This window comes from Trachemys scripta, chromosome 1, assembly GCF_013100865.1.
Source record: "Trachemys scripta elegans isolate TJP31775 chromosome 1, CAS_Tse_1.0, whole genome shotgun sequence".
Taxonomy (NCBI): Eukaryota; Metazoa; Chordata; order Testudines; family Emydidae; genus Trachemys; species Trachemys scripta.
In genome coordinates, this window is record NC_048298.1 from 340,633,288 (window position 1) to 340,647,256 (window position 13,969).

Consider the following 13,969-nt stretch of genomic DNA (forward strand, 5'->3'; position numbering starts at 1 on the left):
AGCTTCAAAAACAGACTCCAACGAGAAACTGCTGAACTCGAATTGATATGCAAACTAGACACAATCAACTCAGGATTGAATAAGGACTGGGAATGGCTGAGCCATTACAAACATTGAATCTATCTCCCCTTGTAAGTGCTCTCACACTTCTTATCAACCTGTCTGTACTGGGCTATCTTGTTTATCACTTCAAAAGTTTTTTTTCTCTTACTTAATTGGCCTCTCAGAGTTGGTAAGACAACTCCCACCTGTTCATGCTCTCTGTATGTGTGTGTATATATATCTCCTCAATATATGTTCCATTCTATGCATCTGAAGAAGTGGGATGTAGCTCATGAAGCTTATGCTCAAATAAATTTGTTAGTCTCTAAGGTGCCACAAGTACTCCTGTTCTTTTAGTAAGACACAAGGAACAGATCTTAAAAACAAATATTTGTCTAAACTATTTCCAATACATTTGTAGTTCCAATTTTATTCAGGTAAATCTGCTCATGTTTCTGACAATACTAAACAGTTGAAGTTGCTATGCTGGTAAATTCCTGCCAAATGGTTCTTGACTTGAACCCCGTAACCCTTCCTAAGCCCTTACTAACTTTAATGCAGAAAGAGGAAACTCACCTCAATCCTGCTGAGCGGAGAGAAGAAATCTCCTTACTGTGACAGGAAGGCACAGCCCTGAGAATCAGTGTTTGAATCTCACATGTGTGACATTTGGTGTCCTTAGCAGCAACCTTTATGGTTGATCTGTACAGTCCCCGTGGACTCTCAGGTTAGCTAGGATTCAGGGACAATTCCCTTGGCTCTGTGAGCAGCAGGAATAGCAGAAAATAGAAACTGGAGAACTTCAGGTTGAGAGCCTCCCCTGGGAGTGAAGAAATGATTCACCAATACCAGGGGCTCAGATTGTCAGTGTAAACTGAGTCTTGCAGACTGTTCAGCCTAGCAACTGATGATGGCTTTCTTTTCTTTGTGTAGTGTGCTGCCATCTGTACTATGTGTGGAATGGTACCACAAGATATGGGACCAAAAACCATTTTCAATTGATCGTAGCAGTGTACCGCTGCATACTGCCCAGGCAGTTGTAATATCCAGTCCATTAACCTCTGAAGAGTGACTGCCACCATGTGGAGGTGAAATTAAGTGATCCTATACTGATGTAAGAAGAAGAGCATAGAAAAGGCTTTCTTCTCCCAGCATTCTGGCGTCAAAGGTATTTGCTTGTGTCACTTTGTGAGGTCTAAAGTGGATATTTATCTGGCAGCTCCCAGTTGTTCTTATAGTTAATCTGCTCTATGCATTGGGTAAGCATACAATTTCAGTACTGTGTCGATCTTTCAGAAATCAATGCAGAAACAGGTTGTGCTATGCTATGTCAAAACTAGTACCATGGGCCCGCTCCACACAGTCACATGGTAACCCACATTTTATGAGGGAACAGCCACAGACTTTCCCTGATCTGTTGCCATGGGGCCATTTAAGGATGGTACCCCTGCTGGGGTGAGAACACAGTGGTAAAGGAATCAAACAACTGCTACATCTGGATCTTTTGTTCTGGCTACAGTCCTTCCACCATGCTTGTGTCATAGGTGCCTGGGAGAGCTAATTTGGACTCCAGAGTGATGAGTTGTCACCCCTGGGATGCAGTCTGGGAGCAGTGAGAACTGCAGGAGCCCTTAACCATCCAGCTGAGCTGGCCTGTTTTCATTCTGCTTTGTTAGTGATTCACCATCTCCAGCCCTGTTATCACCCAACGCAAGAGAAGATGGCATCACACACCCAACTGAGCTCCTTGAGGTCTTACTTAAGCCACCCAAATAGAAACAGCAGACACCAGCTAATTTCCCTTCTCCCCAGGCTCCTCCCCCACTAGAGTATAAATCCAAAAATACACTGTCTTGCACTGCACAGGGATCTGTACAATGTAAGCTCATTAACAGAGTTCACCCTACCTTTGATGTGAGAAGGATATGCAACAAGCCTGTGTGAACCAACCTGAGATTTTCGCTAACACATGACTCAAAGGCACACTGGTTCAGATAAAGCAAAAAACAAGTTTAAGTACAGAAAGATGGATTTTCAGTGATTATAAGTGCTAGCAAATACATCAAAGCAAATTACCTAGCAAATAAACAAAACCACAAACTAAGCCTAAAATGCTAAATAGATTGGATCATATCATCATAGAAGATTAGGGTTGGAAGAGACTTCAAGAGGTCATCTAGTCCAACTCCCTGCTCAGTGCAGGACCAACCCCAACTAAATCATCCCAGCCAGGGCTTTGTCAAGCCAGGCCTTAAAAACCTCTCAGGATGGAGATTCAACCACCTCTCTAGGTAACTCATTCCAGTGCTTCACCACGCTCCTAGTGAAATAGTGTTTCCTAATATCCAATCTAGACCTCCCCAACTGCAACTTGAGACCATTGCTCCTTGTTCTGTCATCTGCCACCACTGAGAACAGCCGAGCTCCATCCTCTTTGGAACTCCCCTTCAGGTAGTTGAAGGCTGCTATCACATTCCCAACCAGCAACTCTTCTTTTCTGCAGATTAAATAAGCCCACTTCCCTCAGCCTCTTTTCATAAGTCATGTGCATCAGCCTCCTAATCATTTTTGTTTCCCTCTGCTGGACTCTCTATAATTTGTCCACATCCTTTCTGTAGTGGGGGCCCCAAAACTGGACACAATACTCCAGATGTGGCCTCACCAGTGCTGAATAGAATAATCACTTCCCTCAATCTTCTGGCAATGCCACTACTAATGCCGGCCAAATGCCGTTAGCCTTCTTGGCAACAAGGGCACCTTGCTGACTCATATCCAGCCTCTCATCCACTGTAATCCCCAGGTCCTTTTCTGCAGAACTGGTGCTTAGCCAGTTGGTCCGCAGCCTGTAGCAGTGCATTGGATTCTTCCATCCTAAGTGCAGGACTCTGCACTTGTCCTTGTTGAATCTCATTAGCTTTCTTTTGGCCCAATCCTCCAATATGTCTAGTTCACTCTGGACCCTATCCCTTCAGCATATCTAACTCTAGGCACACCTTAGTGTCATCCACAAACTTGCTGAGGGTGCAATTCACCCCATCATCCAGATCATTAATGATTTACCAGGATACAAAAATAGTTCTTGATGTGTAAAGCACTCTTAACATGAAGGTTACTGAGGCTTCTTACTGTGTGGCTTTGTGCATTGCCAAAGCTGGTAAGCCACACAACATAGGTGAGAAACTAGTACTTCTAGCTGCAAAGGATGGATGACCGGGCAACAAAATGGCAGATGAAATTCAATGTTGAGTAATACAAAGTAATGCACATTGTTAAACGAAATGTCAACTACACATATAGAATGATGGTGTCTAAATTAGTTGTTACCACTGCAGAAAGAGATCTTGGAGTCATTGTGGAAGTTCTCTGAAAACTTCCACTCAATAAGAACATAAGAATGGCCGTACTGGGTCAGACCAAAGGTCCATCTAGCCCAGTATCCTGTCTACCGACAGTGGCCAGTGCCAGGTGCCCCAGAGGGAGTGAACCTAACAGGTAATGATCAAGTGATCTCTCTCCTACCATCCCATCACCACCCTCTGACAAACAGAGGCTAGGGACACAATTCCTTACCTATCCTCTCTATTGTGGAGCGACAGTCAAAAATGCTAAAAGAATGTTTGGAATCATTAGTAAAGGGATAGATAATAAGACAGAAAATATCATATTGCCTCAATGTAAATCCATGGTACACACACATCTGGAATATTGCATGCAGATCTGGTCGCCCTATCTCAGAGAAGATATATTGGAATTAGAAAAGGTTCAGAAAAGAGCAACACCATTTTTTAGGGGTATGGAACAGCTTCCGTATGAGAAGAGATCAATAAGACTGGATCTTTTCAGACTGGAAAAGAGGCGACTAAGGCAGGTATGAGAGAGGTCTATAAAATCATGACTGGTGTGAAAAAAGTAAATAAGGGAGTGTTAATTACTCTTTCTGGTAACACAAGAATTAGGGGTTGCCAAACCAAACTTACAGACAGAAGGTTTAAAATGAACAAAAGGAAGTAGTTCTTCAGATAATGCACTATGAACATTTGGAACTCTTTGCCAGAGGATGTTTTAAAGTCTATGACTATAACAGGATTCAAAAAAGAAGTAAATGACTTCATGGACGATAGGTCCATCAGTTGCTAATAGCCAGGATGGGCAGGGATGCAAAACCATGCTCTGAAGTGTCCCTAGTCTCTCTTTGCCAGAAGGCTGGGAAGGGGCAACAAGAGATGGATCACTTGGTGATTACTTCTTCTGTTCATTCCCTCTGAAGCACCTGGCATTGATTACTGTCGGAGCACAGGATACTGGGAATGTATTTCCCAAGCCTGATCTTGTTGTGAGTATTTAGTTAATGCATATATCTGCATTGTTTCTAGGATATAACACATAAGTGCGTATCTGCTTGTATTTTGGATATAATCAGCACAAAGTTCCCTTTGGACTAATAAAGGAATTGTTGTGTGGAAACTTAGTTGTGCTAAACCTTAATAAACTTCATAGGGAAATTATTGCCAAACTCTGTCCTTTCTGGTGATATACGGGAGGGACTAGAAGCACTTTAGTGAAGTTGTGAATGACTTCACTAGCTGACTGAGAAGATGGAGGCTGATACCCCGGTGATAGTATTTGTAGAACCAGCAGATTTGGTAGGAATAGGGCAGGAAAAGATGATGCTGTGGAGGACTCTTCCAGCCAGGTCAGTGGGCCTGCAACTACCACATTGCTTGACAGCATCCAGAATATGTTCATTTGAGGAGTGGCTATCCTGGCCCGCAACATAACTCAGGGACGAGGAGCAGACCAGATGATCAGTCATGCCTAAGTTTAAGTTTTTGTTATGGTTATTTTTAGTAAAAGTCACGGACAGCTCATTCAGTAATAACCAAAAATTCACGGAAGCCCCTGACCTGTCTGTGACTTTTTATAAAAAATAATGGGGTTGGGGGAGCTGACAAGGGGAATATTAAAGCCCCATTGGGAGGATGAGAGCCTGAACCACACTTTGGAATGGGGGAGAGTCCAGCATCTGCTGCAACCAAGGCTAACAGCTCTATGCCCCCCCACTGCAACCCCAGCAGGTAAGAGCTCCGGAGCCCCTGCCACAGCCACACCATCACAGAGTTCCGAGGTCCCCACTGCCCATGGCAGCTCGGAGCTCTGAGTGCCTCTGCCACCCGCAGCAACTTAGAGATCTAGGTTCACCCGCCACCCGAGGTGGCTAAGAGTTGCTGGGTCCTTGACCATCAATGTCAGCTGATAGCTCGTCCCCCTCCCCCAGCTGACAGCTCTGACTCTGCTGCCTCGGGGTGAAGTGAAAAATGTCATGGAGGTCTCTGAAAATCAGAGAATCCATGACTTCTGTGACATAATCTTATCCTTAACCATGCCTGTAAACAACTTGCTGTGTGAATGGGGAAGTAGTGGAACCGCAGAGATTGCGGCAGTAGCCATACCTTGGGCAGGAGGAACAACAGTCACCGACTGGATCCAGACAGTATAGTTGCTCACCCCTGGGTTCAGAGTGTCAGCTAGGTGTTGTTAAGTACTGAAGGTTGGAAAGTTGTTGCTCGGTAATGCTTTTCAGGCAGCTCAGTGCTTCTGTCCTTGGAGCTCTAGTGTTATCAGTATTAGTAAATAAGGTAACCTGCTAATTCAGCAGACCTACAATCTTACTCATAAAGAACGACCACAGGCACGGTTTGGAGACAAAGGCACCCAGTCAGGTTTACTGACCTCTAGGCATAGTTCTAGCACTCTGACTATGAGCCAAATGAGCAAATGAGCTTATGAATTTCCTCTCCCAGGTGGTAATATCACAAGAAATCCTTACTGATCAAAGACCTAACTTCACATTTCAACTAATGAAAGAACAGTGTGATTTCCTCAGAGTATTTCCATTAAGAACGTAGATCTACCATCCCCAAACTGATGGGATGGTAGAGCGATATCACAGAACTTTGAGGGTGACATTAAAGAACTTTGTAGCATTGGATTCCAAATACTGGGACTAACACTTCCCCCACCTCCTTTTTGCTATCAGGAAGGTGCCACAACCTCCAAGTTTTCTCTCTTTGAACTGCTTTCTGGGAAGCAGCCTCGAGGCTTTGCTGACAGATAGGAGAAACATGGAAGAGCAAAGACCCCAGGCAATAAATATAGTCTGATACATTCTTCAGTTAAGTAATTGCTTGAAGACTTTGTGGGCGTTTGCTAGAAAAATATTGCTAAATGCACAGTAGGTACAAGAGAAGGCCTATAAAAAAGGGTCCAGCTGTGAGTGTTCAGACTGGGTGATTGAGTGTTATTGCTGTTACCAAGTTTGCTGTTCAAATTACTGGTTCAATGGCAGGGACCATTTGAGGTAGTGAGGCATGTAGGCCCTGTCGTCTATGAGATCCAGCAACCAGAGAAGAAGAAGGACACTCAGATAACAATGTAACAATGGCCATACGGGGTCAGACTAATGGTCCAGCTAGTCCAGTACCCTGTCTTCTGACAGGGGCCAATGCCATGTACTTCAGAGGGAAAGAACAGAACAGGGCTATTATCAAGGGATTCATCTCCTGTCATCCACTCCCATCATCTGGCAGTCAGAGGCTTGGGAAATATGAACATGGGGTTGCATCCGTGAATAATTTGGCTAACAGTCATTGATGGACCTATCTTCCATGAACTTATCTAGTAATTTTTGAACTCCCTCTTAATTGTCTCTTTTCCAACCTGAAAAGGCCATCTTTTTAATCTCTCCTCAGATGGAAGCTGTTCCACATGTCTGATAATTTTGGTGCCCTTCTTTGTACATTTTCCATTTCTAATATATCTTTTTTGAGATGAAACAACCACAACTACACGGCATTTTCATGGTGTGCTATTTATATAGTGGTATTATTATGTCTTCCGTTTCCTAATGGTTCCTAACATTCTGTTAGCTTTTTTGACTGCTACTGCACACTGGACAGACGTTTTCAGATAACTATCTGTTATGACACAAGGGTTCTTTCTTGAGTGGTAACAGCTAATTTAGACCCCATCATTTGGCATCTATAGTTCGGATTGTATTTTCTAATGTGCTATCATTTGAATCTTTTCAAGGCCTAGGAGGGGATCCTCCTCATAACCTCATTGTGATTCTGCACTCCACATTCTTCATAGTTCTATGAATATGTATGATTATGATACATTTTGTACAAGATATGTCTTGTTAGGTGTCATTGGAAAAGTTATGATTTGCAGAAAATGATTATCCTATTTTTGTGCTTATGCCCCACCTGAAAATGTTCAACACAGCCTATACGTAATGGGTGCTATGACTCAGCAGGGCATTAAAGGGCATGTGACCAGATCACATGACACTGAACTCCATTCTGGTTATCTGTATTTCTCCACAAGCTGGACTGAGAACAGATTTTGGAATAAATGATTCCCACCATAGGCTAAAGCTACATAAGATAGGTGTGATATCACCTAGAGGCCTCACTTCCCACACAAGAGAACTCCTGGAAACAAGCGAGGAACAAAGACAGAACTGGGGGAAGTGCTGGTCCCAGGCTAAAAGGATTTCTAGCCTGTGCATGGAAAAATGGTAGACTGCTTGTTTCAGAAGCTAGGGTGTGAAATTACTAATTCATATCAAAAGCTTTTTATACGGTCTCTCACAGTATTCTTGTGTGAAGGAAATATGTGGTAGGCCTTAAACTTTAGTCAAGACCCTGAGTTTGGTCAAGCTTGCTTACAGGCCTTGAACTAAGATCCTGCTTGTTTCTATGTACAAGGGGCAGAAGGAGTCAGAGTGGGGAAAAAATCCCCAAACAGAACAATTTGTAATAGCCCAAGCTTAGGAAATATATAACCGCAGTAGCACTGTTAGAAAAGTCAAACCGCAAACGAACCAGACTGTGAATAACAATAACAAGAAAAGCCAAATAAGAAGGGTGATTGTTCTTTTTGCTTTTGACCTGTATTAATTTTGCAATGTATTCCAAATATGGTAATTAATACGGCAGTATCTGTAATTTGTCGGTGGTTTTAAGCTTTAAAAAGCTTGTGTGTCCCTGGACTGGGGGGGCAGCTTCAGTAGCTATCACCCCCTGCGCGCTTGCAATCAATAAAGGGCCTCGGGCTGATTTGATTGAAAACACAATGCGTGTATCGACGTTGTTCCACGACACTTGCCAGCAAGTTAAGAAAGTACGGTTTGAACGAATGGACTATAAGGTGGATAGAAAGCTGGCTCGATTTTCAGGCTCAACAGGTAGTGATCAATGGCTTGATGTCTAGTTGACAGCCGGTATCAAGCAGAGTACCCTAGGGGTCGGTCCTGCGGCCAGTTTTGTTCAACATCTTTATTAATGATCTGGATGATGGGATGGATTGCACCCTCAGCAAGTTCGCAGATGACACTAAGCTGGGGGGAAAGGTAGATAGGCTGGAGGGTAGGGATAGGGTCCAGAGTGACCTAGACAAATTGGAGGATTGGGCCAAAAGAAATCTGACGGGGTTCAACAAGGACAAGTGCAGAGTCCTGGACTTAGGAAGGAAGAGTCCCATGCATTGCTACAGGCTAGGGACTGACAGGCTAAGCAGCCGTTCTGCAGAAAAGGACCTGGGTATTACAGTGGATGAGAAGCTGGATATGAGTCAGTAGTGTGCGCTTGTTGCCAAGAAGGCTAACAGGATAATGTGCTGCATTAGTAGGAGTATTGCCAGCAGATTGAGGGAAGTGATTATTTCCCTCTATTCGGCACTGGTGAGGAGACATCTGGAGTATTGTGTCCAGTTTTGGTCCCCCCGCTACAGAAAGGATGTGGACAAATTGAAGGGAGTCCAGCGGAGGACAACAAAAATGATTAGGGGGCTGGAGCACATGATTTATGAGGAGAAGCTGAGGGAACTGGGATTATTTAGTCTGCAGAAGAAAAGAATGGGGGGGGGGATTTGATAGCTGCTTTCAACTACCTGAAAGAGGGTTCCAAAGAGGATGGATCTAGACTGTTCTCTGTGGTACCAGATGACAGAAGAAGGAGTAATGGACTCAAGTTGCAGTGCGGGAGGTTTAGGTTGGATATTAGGAAAAACTTTTTCACTAGGAGGGCGGTGAAGCACTAGAATGAGTTACCTAGGAGGTGGTGGAATCTCCTTCCTTAGAGGTTTTTAAGATCAGGGTTGACAAAGCCCTGGCTGGGATGATTAAGTTGGGGATTGGTCCTGCTTTGAGTAGGGGTTCAACTCAATGACCTCCTGAGGTCTCTTCCAACCCTGATATTCTATGATTCTATGACTCTAAGTTGCAGTGGGGGAGGTCTAGGTTGGATATTAGGAAACACTCTGTCACTAGGAGGTGGTGAAGCACTGGAATGGGTTACCTAGGGAGGTGGTGGAATCTCCATTCTGAGAGGTTTTTAAGGCCCGTCTTGACAACCACAGAGGAGGTTTAGCCTCTCCTGGCCGATTATACCCACCGCCTATGTAAGGTGGCCATCCCTGGACCACTTCCTACCACCTCCCTGCCGTTGTCCACAAGGTCTCAGTTTGGGGTAGGCAGCGTGAAGAGTGTCTGCTCACCCCGAGGCACCCTCTGGTGGCTGCATGTAGTGCTGTCATTCTCCTTTCCTCTCAGGGAGCAACTGCTTCCTCCTGTGGTTTGGCCCAGCCTCCAAGGGCCAGCTCAGACCAACGGCTCTCCCCTGCTGGGGTAGTCCAAACAGCATATAAAGGGGATCAATCAAGTCCAGCAGTCATATGAGAGATGAATGCTTCCCTCTCAGGCTGTCCCTTCAGTAGGCCTTCCCTTCTCTTAGAAAGAGATCTTTGGGCAGTTTTTCAGGGGGAAATTCTGCCTTCCCTCAGCTCATCTCCCCTAGAGATGTCGGTGACAGGTCTGCTCTCCTCCCTAGTCTGCGAGAAAATGAGCTGCTCCCCTGAATTTTGCATTTCTCAAGCACTTCTTTTCAGACTTGATTTGTCTGCCCCATTTTCTTGTTAATTTACTTGCTCAATGTTTGGCTTCTCTTAACTCATTTTGAAATGTAGCTACAAGTTCACTGGCTTTGGGAAGTAATTCTGCTGCTTTCCATAGGTCTGTTTTTTATGGATTGTAGGAGATTTGAAACAGCATTTACCGTTCCCAGAATCTTTCTTTGGAGCAAAATGAAAATAAATAAATAAATAAATTTTTCCATTAATTTTTTTAATGCTGAAGGCTAGTAAATTTCATTGTCCTTTTTTGCTCAGGAGAATTATTCCTGTGTGTATCTTCATTTTGTCTAAATACCAAATATAAGAGGAAGGAGTGATTCATACTGGTTGTTGATCAATTGTGCAGTCAATTCCTTGACCAAGCTTTCATTTGTTATGAAATATGTTCAAGAGGCCAAATAAACAATGTCTGGTTTACTGCTCTAACCTCATAATAAAATAGAACAGAAAAAGGTTTTATACTATACTAGTCTCTAGGAAACTGTCTAGTGCAGTGATGTTACATTTACCTTACACAGAAGGTGTGGTCCCCAAAGTTACACATTTCAACTTTTATCGTTTATTTAAAGATATCATAAATTACACATCTATTTATGCATCACTAAAATCCAACTCATCATTTTCTCACAATTCCCTAATATAAGTGGGGAACTATTGTTGGGAACTTTCCTGGCTTTTGTATTATCCCAGGGGAATTGGCTAGTGAAAGAGTCTAAGTTCCCACTCTCACTCCCTTTACCTCAAGGCCTGCCAGACCTCAAGGACTCCCCTTCCACTCTCCTGTGTGGAAGAGTCCTCATAATGGTGACATGGCTGAGTCCAGGATTCCTGAGAGACTAAAACCCCAGTCTTATCATGCAAAAAGAAGAACAGGAGTACTTGTGGCACCTTAGAGACTAACAAATTTATTAGAGAATGGCTGAGCCATTACAGACATTGACTCTATCTCCCCTTGTAAGTACTCTCACACCTATTATCAAACTGTCTGTACTGGCCTAGCTTGATTATCACTTCAAAAGTTTTTTTGTTTTTTTTTTCTCTTAATTAATTGGCCTCTCAGAGTTGGTAAGACAACTCCCACCTGTTTATGCTCTCTGTATGTGTGTATATATATCTCCTCAATATATGTTCCATTCTATATGCATCCGAAGAAGTGGGCTGTAGTCCACGAAAGCTTATGCTCTAATAAATTTGTTAGTCTCTAAGGTGCCACAAGTCCTCCTGTTCTTCTTTTTGCGGATACAGACTAACACGGCTGTAACTCTGAAACCAGTCTTATCATGGTCACTTAGGACAGTGGCTAGGGTGTCCCCACTCCGGGGTAGATACAGACTAACACGGCTACCCCCTGATACTCTCTTCACACTGGACTCCTCCCTGACCCACTGATCACTACATTAAGTTCAAACCAAATACAATTTATTAAACAGCGACTGAAAGAAAATTAAGGATAAATGGGAAAGTTCAAGGAAACAAGGAACCCCGTACTGACAAACAGCAGTATCTAGGATGTAAGAAATGTTCACTATGTGTTCATCACACATCCCAGGCCACCTGCCACGCTCTGGTTGTGCTGCGCTGATACTGCCAAGTCAGACACTAGCTTTGGCAGTGGCCACATGCCCTCAGGCTCTATGTGGCAGGACCCTTCTCACCAGCATCTGGCCCACATCAGATTGACATCCTCTCTTCTGAGTCCAGTCTTCAAGACCCTCTTGTCAGGTGATGTTTCCTTGTACTGGGCCCGCTACACATGGCTCAACCTTCCTCTCCCCACCTGCTCATTGTGATCAGCTGCCGTGTTACTTGTGGCCGGCATCCAGTATCCTGGCCCTGCAGCTCCCCACTGTTGCTCAGCCCTGGCTCCCAGTTGGTGCAGCTGGTTTGTGCAGATCCAGCTCCCTGCTCTGGTCTGCTCCAACTACAGCTAGCCAGCTCTGTCTCAGCACCGCTGCTCTGCCTCCAACTCTTCTGGCTCAGTGCTGCTTCTGTGGCCTCAGCCCAGCTCTGCCTTCAGGGCTGCTTCTCTGGACCTTTTTCTTTTTTCTGGTTGCTGCTGCTCTGCCTCCAGCGCAGTTTGAAGTACTGCATCAGGTTTGCCAGATTTCTACCACTTTAATAGCTCCAAGTCACTTAAAAGCTAACCTAAAAGTAGCCCCATCTATTTCGTGAAACAAAGGATTTTAATAAAAACACTGATCTATACATCAAGTAACAAATGAAATCTTTTGTTAGCTGCCTAGCACAGATCTGATTTAAAAAGGAAAGAAAACAAAAGGAAGCTACAAGGCCCAGCAGCCCAACATTACCAACAAATCTCTGAGATGACAATCAAATGCAAAATCAAAACCTCAGTACTGATATTTGAATCCCAATTGACGGCTGGCAAGTGTTTCAAACAAAAAACGGCAAAATATGGTGTTAAAAATAGCCCAATGGTAGCCCAAAACGTATGTAGTATAAAACCAACAATAACATTTTTGTATTATTTATTTCTAATTGCATTCAATGATGGTAATCAATGTCCATATTTTGAGTTGGATTATTTTGTTACTGTTAGTCTCTAAAAGGCTCTGTTTCCTCTTAAAAAAAAGAACAGGAGTACTTGTGGCACCTTAGAGACTAACAAATTTATTAGAGCATAAGCTTTCGTGGACTACAGCCCACTTCTTCGGATGCATACAGAGTGGAATAAATATTGAGGAGATATATATACACACATACAGAGAGCATGAACAGGTGGGAGTTGTCTTACCAACTCTGAGGGGCCAATTAAGTAAGAGAAAAAAACTTTTGAAGTGATAATCAAGCTAGCCCAGTACAGACAGTTTGATAAGAAGTGTGAGAATACTTACAAGGGGAGATAGATTCAATGTTTGTAATGGCTCAGCCATTCCCAGTCCTTATTCAATCCTGAGTTGATTGTATCTAGTTTGCATATCAATTCTAGCTCAGCAGTCTCTCGTTGGAGTCTGTTTCCTCTTCAGTGTCTTTGTTGGAAGTAAAATGCTTCTGCTGCTGGTCATACATATCAGCAGTGACCAGAGCAATCATTTGTTTAATTGGTGCAAGCTCTTCACAACTGATTTTGTATTGTTGTATATATGCCCTAACATGAAGAATGTTTTCTAAAAGTTCCTCTCGTGTCTTGTTGCACAGTTTCTTTTTTTATCACGTTCATCTGAGAAACTACAGCATTGCTAAATGGTAGCAACAACTATAAAAGATCGAAGAATTCAAGTTCACTAAAGTCTTTGTCCACAGTGACAGACCTTTAGCTCAAGACTGGTCCACTTGGTTGTCTTGAGTACGAGGCCAGTGAACCATAGGCAAAACTCTCCACTGCTGCTCCATCCTTCCAAGGTCTCCACAAAACAATGGCAAAAATGAGACCTCAGCCAATCTAGGTCATGAAAGACTTAGTAATGCTAGCAATTTAATCACCTGGACATATAGTGGGAATCTCTGTTTCATCTGTTTCACAAATTCCCCTCAAATTCAGAGTAATGCGGTCCAGTTCTCAGAAACACATAGTTTCAGAACTCTCACCAATAAGCTCTAGTAGAATGTCCTCAATTCCTGCAGCAGCTTTCCTGTATTAGCACTTTCCAGCGGAAACATTTGGTTTATCCTCCAGGCTTCCTAAAGGATTGGATGTAGGGAAATCAGGTAAATTATAGCATTATACTTGCTTAATTTGTCTTTGGCTATCAGAAAGCATGGCTTCAGTTTGTCAAACTGAACAAGATACTGGTTCACACAGGGTATAATGGAAAGCCACCTTGATTCAGAAAACTGTCATATCTTCTGTTGGTCTGGAAGTAACGGAAAGGCCGAGTGACAGGGTGTGTAGAGGTGGGGGCTGATAGGTGACACTGAAAGAGATCAGGTGATGGTGAGAGAGAGGGAACTCATCAACAGAGAGATCAGTACTTGGTGATACAGTGATAAGAAG